General features: G+C 34.5%; 1 long non-coding RNA gene across 2 annotated transcripts; it reads left to right on the plus strand.

The window, feature by feature from the left end:
- Nucleotides 1–3,569: 3,569 nt before the first annotated feature.
- LOC118683151 (uncharacterized) lies at nt 3,570–10,856 on the plus strand. Of its 2 annotated transcripts, XR_004979007.2 has the most exons (3): nt 3,595–4,614; nt 4,669–5,502; nt 10,649–10,856. It is a non-coding gene; the product is annotated as an uncharacterized lncRNA (long non-coding RNA). The 2 variants fall into 2 exon arrangements; XR_004979006.2 differs by lacking the exon at nt 10,649–10,856 and having other exon boundaries at nt 3,570–4,614; nt 4,669–6,170.
- Nucleotides 10,857–12,306: the final 1,450 nt, after the last annotated feature.

Raw genomic sequence — 12,306 nt, forward strand, 5'->3', positions numbered from 1 at the left:
AAATAGTAAATAGCAGCTACTTAAACCGTTCGTAAACCGTTCAGCTTCTGAGTTCTTAATATTCTTCACTTCATTTATCACAGTTTAAGCTTACGCTCCAAGATTTTAGCTTATTGTCCCCACTCTTTGTAATAAATTCTCAACCTAACTTAACGTTCAATCTCCCCTAAGTGCTCTATTTAATATGCCTGCCTTACTACTACCAAAACTTAATATATATATATCTATATGTTTATATGTATATATTATATGTATATGTCTTTAATTTCCAGCAAATTCTTCTTGGCACAAATTTATATTCGTAGCTGCACCAGAGTCATAGTTTTAAAAATCTCTCTAATCCATATATTCAACATTTGACTTGTGTACCCTTGATACGCCCACTTAACTTTGTGGGACCTGTGCTGCTAGTCTGGTCTACATTTCTACCAAACTACGCACTAAAACCAAAATAAACTTCACTTTTTTTAGATTATTAGAAATGCACTTTTCATTACCCCATTGCAGGCACGCAGAAAGATGGCAGGGGTAAATTGATATGTACGACGGTAGTTCGATATGTCAGTGAAGTTTAAAATTTGTTATCATCGAAGAGATGAGAGTCGTTAAAAATGTCAAATTCTTAAAATATAAACATATTAGACACGAAAAAGTTTGATAAACAATACAATGACTCTTTCGATACTAAGAAAGCTGCAGGTCAGCGTGTCTTCAACTTATAATACCCTTCACAAATAAAAAAGTTTTCAATACAAAAATTTGATTTTAAACGATCAGTTTGTACGACAGCTATTTGCTATAGTGGTCCGATATCGGTGGTTCGGACAAATCATCAGCTTCCTGAGCAGAAACGAGCTTGTACAAAAATGCAGATCGATATCTCAAAAACTGAGGCGTCATATATATATACTAATGGACGAATGGACAGACGAACATGACTAAACATCGACCGAGCTCGTCCCGCTGATCATTTATATATATGTATACTTTTTAGGGTATTCGATGTTTTTTCTGACCGTTCAGGGTACAAAAATATAGTCATATAACATTCAAAAAATCATTGACTTATCCAACCATCCTTTGCGGTGCATGTAAGTGTTGCCAGCAATTGCGACTTCAACAATTTATTAACTGGGTCAAAAGCCACTAAAACTTCATTTATCACCGCTTGTTGGCTTTCACTCTTTGCTATGGCGTACAGCAGAAGAATTGCTCGGCTTTAGAGTGAGAATATGCTATTCATATGCTGAATATGCATGCTTGCGGAGAATCTCCTGTATGTATGAGCATTTGTGTGTGTTTGTTTGTGGGGTCTACACGAATTGAATGAACACTGAAACTGGGTGTATGTGTGTGTGTGTGTTTGTGTATGTGTCCCGCTGAAAAGCGCATTCAAGCGCAAGCATGCCACTCTTCAACTGCAACACCATCCGTTTCCGGCATGCCGCAGCCATTTTTAAGCATTACCGCTAAATGTTGCACCAGCAGGGAGCAAACTATACCCATACATAAACACATACATACAGTTATACAGCAGTAGCCAATGTGTGCTGCCAAACACTCAGTCAGCCGCTCATTCATTCACTCATTCGGCGCTAAAAGCTCGCTGTTATTGTTGTAGTTCTTGTAGCATAGTAACAACAATCGGCAGCAAACGGAAGTAACGCATTCTAACTTGACGGTAAAGGATACTCAGACGACGATATGCAAGTGGCACATACATATTTACAATATGTATGTATGTATGTCTATATGTATGTATATATTTGCGAGTATTTGCAGCGGCTGATGTACTTAGTTGGCATAGAGAAATGTGGCAAGTCATGAAATTTATTTGCAACAGCAGAAATGCATCACCGCCATGTTATAGCAACAGCGGTAGACACCAATATTAGTCGCAACAACAACAAAACCAAGAAAGCAGCAACTACGACAAATTTGCCCAAACACATGATACAAATGAAAACAATAACAACAACTGCTCAGTTGTTGCACGAAATACCTTGCAACATTCAGTATATTTTTATAAATATTATGGTAGTCGTCGCTGAAACAGAAGAGAAAGTGCTGGCCATCAAGAGTTGCAAACTAAACGATTCGTAACAAATTTGAAGCATATAACGGTAAAGTGCTCAAATATATGTCTATAAATACATATATTTTGAACGATATATTTGTAAACCTAGTAATTTCATTCATATGTTTGTGGCATAAGTTATTAGTGAATGGTCCCTACCTGTGTTCATACATTTGTGTAACCTCCAAATACGTGTTCGTTTCGCCCTTAATTACTTAGCGGAATAATTTCTGAGCTAAGTTTTGAACCTTTAAACAGAAAATCATTGACTCAGTAAATACTCCAATAGATTCTATTAGGAAAAAAACCTTAACGGTATCTGAATTTATTTTTTTACGGACCAAGGCGGTTTGTAGAAACTCCATAGCCCGATTCGAATATAGGTCGGTTCCAGCATAAGCTTCGGAAAAGTTTAAGGGGCACAGCTGACGTGAAATTCAAAAGAACACAATCGATTGAAGGTAAGCCAAGAGTGGTCCACAAAAATGCAGTTCCACTTGCCACTTAGCCATGTCCTGTCAATAGGTTGGTCCATACACTAGTGCAAAGCAATATATATACAAGTGGATTCTGATTGCCTGCCAGCTATTTATATTTTCAAATATATGTATATCAGCACTATGTGTTTGTAGGCCAAAAAATTATTGAGATACAGTTAATACATATGCCATTGGTGACCTTCTTCTAAATATATGTATGTAGCTGATGAAAGCAACAAGGACAGCACGACTAATTTGGCAGCATTTGCACCCGCTAAAATACATACTCGCAAGTACATGGCATACACTTCGATGCACATTGCCTCCTTGTGTTAAAAAAAACTGCAATCATAGCAGCTTTATGACACACTGACTCATTTTTGACAAGACCAAAATCACTCACTCAATTACTCAATGTCGTTTGTGCTAGCAACTCATCATCATTATTGAACCCGCTCTCATGCTTCTCTCTGTTTAAATTGCTTTGCATTAGCAGCATTTCGCAATTATTTTACATTTTCTTTGCCACTTCTCCCAGCCTCTCGTGTTCACTTTCATTTTTCATCCACTTTTTTCAACTAATCTGATATCCTCCTCCGCCTTGCAAGTCACTCAATCTGCTCATTAGCATACAAAGTGCACTTCTAATGAGCAGCGCGTTGCATGTGTGCACTCAATAGTGAAATGGTATGCAGCTACAACAACAACAGCGACAACATTTTATAGCCAATTTTCCAGTGTCTGTCAGTGCAGTCAGCAATCAATTCAGAGTCAGTAAGCAGTTGACTTGAGCTTTGACATAGCGAGCATATGCTATGAGTATATTCTCATACATATAACCGACCGTTACTTTTAGTTTCAATATATTTTGATGTCCTTGCTGAGATTTTCACCTTTATTTAATGAGATCTTTGTGTTTATTTTAAAAGTTTTTTAATTTCTCTTATTATTTTCATTTTTTATTGTATTTGGTTTATTTTTAATTATTTATCAATAAAATGACATCCCTCTCTCTCCGTATTGATTGTCAACTTGTCTTTACTTTTGCAGTTACAACAAAATTCATAACAATTCATTCAAAAATTTTCCAGTTTCTAAAGAAATAAATATAAATATATATATATAATATATATATTAAATTTAAAATTCAAAATAACAGAATGGAATTCGATTTGGACATGGCTTTTACCGTTTACTACGCCATTGTTTTATTTTCCATAGCGCTAAGCTTATACGGCATATCTTCAGATGTCCCAACAGCTGTTCAAACAGTTCCACAAACAGGAGAGCAAGTGCAACAATAAACATTTTCCGACTCAATGTAAGATACGAACGCAGCCGAGCTGAAAATTATATTTACCTAATAATCGCAAAAACGATCTTAAATGGAAGAATCAAATTTGAAAATTCGAAATCATGCTTTATTTTGGCAGAAAATTTAATATAGCTACAACTAGCCTGGTTTATTGAGTTTTTGAAGAGGATGCACATCTATGTAAGCGCATGCTTCTGTGGAAAGTGAATGAGTGAATTTATGATAACCAACAGAGTCTATCCTTCCACCGTTAAGAGAGTCATTATCGTGAGCACGAAAAAGTATAAACTTGTTTTGGGTAGACATTTCGGTTAATAGAGTCTGAAACCATCTATGGCTATAAGCACTTTACCTAAACATTGATTCCTAAGCAGAAAGAAACATATTGTCTTTAGCAAAAAAAATGTATAATAAGCGGATCCTTTGTATCGGAGCAATCAATTAAGCAAATTGGAAAAATGTAGTTTTGAGAAAAACGCATAACAATAAACTGATAGAGCTGATTGAACTGGTTGAACTGTGCGGCTCCACTTTAGTAGGCTGTAGCTCAAATACTATTTGACATATCCATGTAAATTTTTAGTATTTTATTTTTGAAAGTAATAGCTGTGAAAAACATGTCGATTTAAAAAAAGTATAATATTTATTTTATTTTAATTAAATAAACTAGTTTCAAAGAAATTAAGCGATGCCGAAATTCTAAATCTCGGTAACTCGGGTTTTGCAAACCTAAATGTAATCCGGTAATTATTTAAGTCTTTAAGTATACTCCTTTAAAACTAAGTTTTATCATGTAGGTAAAAAAAATAACTTCAGTGGCAACCTAGATTTCTAACCACTCCAAACAACAGTTATTTGCTAACATCCTTTGCAACAAAAAAAATCACAAATAAAGACATTGCAAAATAGAATTTATGGAAAATAAAAAGACCGGGATAACAATGCAATGCACACTGCAGCATCTTCAACCAAACCCAACTCTGTTATGAACACAACAACATTAAACAATTTGCAATATGCAATTTTTGCACAATACACAGACATACACATGCACAAGCCGTTAATACAACAGTTGGAAAAATGCAGCGCCTGCAAAACCGCATTGCCATTGGCAACACTCGCCAGCTGTGATTTTTGCCAAGCGCCGAAGGGGAACTAAACGCCTCTACTGCCGAAAAGGTGCGCAAGCAGTGCAAAGATGGGAGGGAAGCAGAATAAAATCAGGAAGCAAGAAATAAAGCTGTAAAAGCAAAATAATAGCGTTTAGAAGCGCATTTACGAAACATTTAAATAAATTGATGTGGCATGCAACAGCAGTGGTGGCAAGCAAAATCAGCAAACAAGCAGCAACAACAACAAAAACAAAATGTACGCAGCAATGTGCTATACAATCTACAAAAATGGCAAGACATGCGATACAATGTGACACAGCATGTGGCAAGCAGCATTTTATGGACACACACACACGCAGCCAAGTGCTTGTGCAATAGCAAAAGCAGCAGAAGTACACCAAATTGTCTCCAAGAATGTTGTTAGCAAGGAAACATGGAAATCAGTGACAGTAAAAGGAAAACGTTTTTAGGAGTTATTGTCTCTGCGGCAAGTGGCAAACGGCTGAAGAAAAGCGAGCTGTAAGAAAATCAAAAAAAAAAAAATATTTCAAAAAAACCACCAAGAAGTAGAAAGTGCTACACTTAATAGCTGCATGCCACAATCATCTGCTGGCGCTGCGCATACATACATACATACCCAAAATTACACACATACACACTCCCACTCACATCTCGTCAAATTGAAACCCGATTGCATGCCAAAAACTTAAATGTATTTGTCCCAAACGGCAGTGTGCCAAGTCGGCGCGCTGGTTCCACTTAGTTGGGTGGTTGTACGTATGCTTGAGCAGTATCCTGCGCTGCTAGCCATCAGCTGTCGCTGCATTTCGGCTCCCATAAGTGCAGTAGCTCTCTACAACTATACCACCTATAAGTTCACTGCTCTCCCTTTTTATCCGCAATCCTTTTCCACTCATCGCCGCTAAATGCTGATGCAGCTTTTGCTTGAGCGGCCAAATGCTGCGGTTGCTTGCTTATGCAAATTGTGTTGCATGCAACAGGGGAGCGTCATAAATGCAGCGAAAAATATTTAAAAGCCAAAAAAATGTTTGCGAGTGCTGGCTCTCAGTGTGTGGTTAGCTATAAAAGATTATTACATTATGATTATGTGATGCTCAAGTATACGAAATTAGTTCTGTGGTTGATTCTATAAAAAAAAAGATAATAAGCAAATGCTAAACTAATATACTAATTATAGACGGGAAACAATCTTTTGAGTTAACCGCAGCCGTTTTGAATACAAAAAGTATAACTGTGAGATCTGTAACACCTCAGATTCTGATTATAGAACCGATAATATCTCAATCCGAATGGAGGTTTACCTAGAGAAGGTAAGGTTCTTTAGTGATCCTTGATAAAAAAACAATAGTTAAGACTCAAACCATTCAAGCACAGCCAAGTACTTATAACTACTAACTAACTATTAACTTATTCGATGTGGAGAACGATTTGATACACTTATTCCAGTGCTATTTTAACTTCTCAATTTTCCACGGTTACTCCTCTAAGACTGCTTCTAAGGAACCACTTCTTCAAAATCGTTAACTTCAGCTGCACTAAAGCTATAATACCCTTCACAAGTGCATTTCTTATAGCATAAAAAAGTAATAAAAGATATTTATCTTGATTTTGATCGGTCAGTTTGTATGACAGCTATATGCTATAGTACTCCGATCTGAAAAATTCCTTTAGTGCCCTACTTAAACAATAATCTCTGCGAAATTTCGTGAAGACAATTTGTGAAATAAAAAAGTTTTTCATACAAGCACTTCGATATCAGCGACTGCGGAAAATGAGCAGCTTCTTGGGGATTATATTTTTCGTGATAAAAATCACAAACATTAATTTGTTCGAGCCAACGAGAATGCTACAGACATAAACACTACTTTTGTGGATAGAAAAAATATAGGTAACGTCCACAACAGCTACCGTATTAATAGTTATTCGCCTGAAATTATGCAAAAAAAATTTGTTTTCGTAATTTTTCATAAATTATTTTGTTTGCTACCGTACACGCACACTGACGACTACCGCTACCTTACCCACAGAGCCTTACTTACTTACAATAATATACTAAGGTCTGCTCTTATTTCCACAGTGCATCTAATGTATGCTTGCACGAAAAAATTTCGTCGCAAAACTTTTCAATAGTCAGTAAAAATTATGTCTCTCTGAGGAGTTGCAGTTCAGATGATATTCCTTTTCAGCAGCAATTTTCAAGCTCAGCAGACATGAGTTCATTAAACTGATGATGCTTATTCAGAATTCAACAAAGTTTTCCGTATAGTAAAAAAAACAACAACAATATGTTTTAATGCGTGTAAGGACAGTAACAAAACTAAGTTCAGTAGCGCATTGTCAAAAGCAAAACTCTTTCATTGTATCGCAGCGCCCACTTATTTTTCGCTATAAAACAGAACAAACGACTGGAAGTGTTGCAGCTGCCACATGCTGTCAGAGTTATTGTTTGGGCGCGTTGACGACTAAAAAAAACAATAACAAACAATACAATTCATTCCTCGAGCACACTCAGCAAAAACAATAGCCACTACTATTGTAACAGTAAACAAATGCAACAATGGCGAACACTACAAGGATGTGCTGAGAGGCCCGGCAGAGCGGGCGGACTCTTGCTGGTTTTTTGTTGTAACAAAGTGACCTGTCAACCCCAGGTCGCGCTAAGTATGTTTGAAAACTATTTGAATGACAGTGAAAAGCTAAGTGAGGGCAGGGTGTGAGTTGCTTCAAAAGAAAAAGAGTTGAATGACTGACTATTTTCATAAGAGTGAATGATTTTAAAGGATTCACAAGTTCCTTAAGCCATAAGATTCACTTCTCTAAGAATAATCTGCAATAAGTTAGGGAGATCGTTATTGCTTTTCTTTACATATTATGTCTACATTTGACTTGGAGTGCAAGAAACTGGAGAAACTGACCACAATACTCGGTTTCAAGGTACAAGTATTGGAATATTTAACACACATTCAAAAGATCTTGAGAAAGAGAAACAGTCTCTTGTAGTTTCTTTACGAGAACACGGCCCGTCAACTATATTACTGCTAAGGGTACAGCAAAGCAAAATTTAACACCCAAATTTTAATATCAATGACATTTGGTTTCGAAAACACTAAGATAATTTCTTCCTACTTGCTTACTTAAACCAAGACGCACAAATTAGTTGTAACGATTCTCAAGTATGCTTCTGTAGCCTCAGTTGAGTTTGCAGTTAGATGGTAGAAGAGAAAATATATAACTCTTCAGTCTTGGAGAATGGTGTCTTCAGCTGACCTTTTCTTTTAGCCGCCGCTGCTATCATTTCAAGCTTAAAGCTCGGTATAACCTCTTTCGTACAATCAATGGATTCCTAGAGCTTCTTTGTAAGCTCCTTCAGCAACTTCACTTTTGGCAACTCCTTTCCCTTCCTGCTTTGTAACAAGGTCAGGTCCCATGACAGCTTGATCACGTCTTTTTTTGTACCCCTTACCATGGTAAGACTTCCTATCTGAAAGCTGTTCTATTTAAAAGCAACGAACACCCAACTATAAAGTCAAATCATAGCTCGATACCGACCAACTGCAACAGGGGCGCACTTTTACGTCTCTGTTACAGTCGCGACAACTGTGGTATCTATTATGAGTCGGCAGCCTCGGAGAGGATCCAGCTAATGATTTCGCCGATAGATAAGAGCATACGTATTTTACTAATTTATATAAGCTTTCAACAAACTCGAAGAAACTTTATCGTATTTTTTCAGTGAAAACCGGTTCTGACTGAACCAACCAAACCACCGAGGGGTTAGTTTTCGGCACCGTCTTAATAAATTTTCAGTTTTTTTGGAGTCATAACTGTAAATTATGAAATATTTCAGAGCATGACTAAGTAATAACTCTTCTACATTCTGGACGAATGCCAATTTCATATCAACAAAATTAAAAAAAAAAATCTTAAAACAATTTAAATTCTTCCTACAACTACAGTACCAATTTTCAATTAAAGCAACCGCACATCACATGATCGTCATGAAATCACATTACGTCATTATGTACGTAAGTACTTAACAGCCCACAACTGATGCTGTCAGCATAACAAGCGCAATGCAAATAAAATTTTCGGCTTATTTAAATGAAAAACAGCAAAAAAAAAAGGGAAATTAAACCAATACCTTGACACTTATCGATGTTCAAAATTAATTAAAAACCAATGAAGTGAACATTAAAAGGACAGCGGCGTTGACATTCATTTGCCTTCACTTACGTAACTGCTGCCGGATGCGCAGCACTATGCACTATGCTCGTATAATATTACTCGTATAAATATTTATTTGTATGTATGTGAGTGTGCGTTTATATATATTTATATATGTGTGTGTGTGTGTGTAATTTTAAATGTTTTTCACACTTTTATGCCTCATTAAATCGTAGCCGCAGACAAGTGGTTGTATATCTGCACAATTGAGATTTGCCCGTAAGCGGTTTTTCAGATTCCTCACTGTCACATAGTGCAACGGTACATTTACAATTGGCCCACATGTTGCGTCGGCAAGATTTTATGACGCGCACTGTGCCATTGCCTTGATTTCATCGAATTAAAGCACTTCAAATAAAGCAGCTGGTAATCAGCGTTGAGTTTCTGTAAATTGCTGTTTTAATTAATGCCATTCGAGCAACGAGTTGGCCATTCAGCTGTACATGATTTCTGCAGGCAATACGCTGACAATGTAGTAGTTCTGTTATTGCTTGACGTTTTGACGAAATAAAAATGAATAAGATTAAATTAATATTTAAGTAATGGTTGCATTATATCGTTAAGTTGCTTGAACATACATGGATGCTATGCCAAAGAAAGCTTAAGAGTAAATATCCATAGAGTCACACCTGACCATCGCTTTAATATAATTAAAGTACCTTCCAAACTAATTTCAATTACATACGCTTTTTTTCTATTTTTCATAGAAATATTTAACATCAGCTTGAGAACATGCTCCTTTTATCACAATACCAGCAAAATAATTTTGTTTTCACTTCCGATATGGTTGTTTTTGAGAACTTTCGTCCGATTTCGGATTTTTCAGAAACAGAAAGCAAAGCCTTTGAGTAATGTCGTTCAAATACAGCTCTCCAGTTTTTGTACATTTTCCAAGATATTTTGCGTTTAGCTTTTTCTAATGCTAACATTACTGCATTCACTGCTTTGATATTATTGTCTCACTCAAATATCGTAACAGTGTTAAGGGAGTTTGTGCTAACCCATGTAAAAGCAGAAACAAATTTCAATTCTTACACATTTATGTTTTCAAAGAACCAGTTTGAAATAAATTTGATTGCATCAATTAGCCCTGCAGCTTAGAACCTATATAAACGGAAATTAAACTACTTAATCGAAGTTAGATCTTAATCAATCAGTGTATAAAATTATTCCTCTTCCTTTATGATTTAAGATATCATATTTCTTCGGCATGTATTTCTAACTTAGTAAAGGACAATAGAGAGATTTTATTTGGTTTAAAATACGGTATACCATTTTCTAAAATTGTAAAATTTTGCGAAAAATAAATTCAGATAAAAACATATTGCTTTTATGATTTCATTTTTTTCTTGTTTAAATCTATCGAATATCAATTTTTCATCTAACGAAATTTAAATAAATTCTGTTTTTTTGTTTTTAGAAAAATGTTGCCTACATTTAGGCTTCATTTTATATGCTCTAGTGAAGTCACGCACCCAATAATCAAGTCATTCAACGAATTCTAGCATAGTTAAATACGCTAAAAATTCAAAACCCGAAAAAATAATTATCGGAAAACTTTTGGGAAAAAGCAAAATAATATTAAGCACAATTTAAGCTATGTTTAGTAATACGTAATTATATTTTCTTTTAATTTAGATTATTGCTTAAATTCAATTTACTTTAAAAAAAATAATAATAAATAAAAAAAGCTGCATACTCTGTTTTTATTCACTCAATAAATTTTTATTATTAAATTTGTTTTTGTTTTATTATCTTTATTTGCTTATCCTTGGTATAAGTATGTAGTATTTTTGTGTTAATGTTTACATTACAATAATATTATATATATATATATATATGTTTTATTAATTTTTGTATATATAGTATGTATGTATTTGTATATATTTATTTATTACAATACTTCTTTGCTTTGGTTCATTTTGAATGCTTTTTATCCATATTCATCGGCTGCTGTCAACTTTTTGTGGTAACATTTAACATTTTGAAATACTTTTTGCTAGAAATGCTCATACATACAATATATTATTTATAATTTTCTGTAGGTGTGAGTGAGTGTGTTACATATGATGCAGGTATCGGTGTTTAACTAGTGTCTAACTCAATGTTTTTAAATATTTTTTATAATGTATAAATTAAGTTTTGTGTAAAATAATGAAAATAAACAAAATTAAGGTTAGGTTCGTTAAGTTTGTGTGGACGTCGTATATGTTAGCCAAACTGTAGTATTATAATACTGCAATTTCTATTTTCACATTATAATACATACATACTTGTTTTCATTTTTATTTTATTTTTATGTGTTTTTTTTCTAATATATGGTGTGGTTCAGTAATATCATTCGGTTCATAACCTTTATTTTGCAAAGCCGTTTTCTATTCATTCCAATACATTTACTTATTTTTTAAACTTTTAGGTACATTATCTATATTTTTTTCGACATTTTCTGTTCATTTTAGGCTGCGAAAAATAATTCAAATTAAATAATAAAAAAAAATTTCCAGATCAGCTGCTTATTCTTCTCTTTTTCATACTCTCTTGCAAGTTTATTCACGCTATATCTACCGCTCTCTCTCTCTTTTACTCAATATATCTATATCTGCCTCTCTCTCACAGCAACCAACTAAACGTGGCACAAAACTCAAAGTGACCCCAAAGTAACTAAATTAGCATAAATTCCTTTCTCACCCTTTCACCCATCTATTTTGCCATATTTACATCTACGGCACAATTATGTATTTATTTTCTTAACGCTAAAATGTATATGTATATATCTAAGCATGTTCTAAGCAATTTCTTGCATTTTCGCCAATTTTTTTCAGTGTAGTTTTGTATATAACTTATGTATGTAGCGATTGATTGATCAATGAGGCGGATTTCCATAATATCATTCGTTCAAAAGTTCTACCTTTTTTGTTTTTTTTTTATAGTAGTTTACTTCTTACAAAAATTTTTAAATTTTTATAACGCCAACCAATTCTTTTTTCACAAAAAAAAAATTTCAAAACCAGCGCTTCTCAAAAACTATTAGTAATATTAATAAACAGATTTGTGAAATTCTTATAACTTTTTAGTTTA

Source organism: Bactrocera oleae, chromosome 4, assembly GCF_042242935.1.
Source record: "Bactrocera oleae isolate idBacOlea1 chromosome 4, idBacOlea1, whole genome shotgun sequence".
NCBI lineage: Eukaryota > Metazoa > Arthropoda > Insecta > Diptera > Tephritidae > Bactrocera > Bactrocera oleae.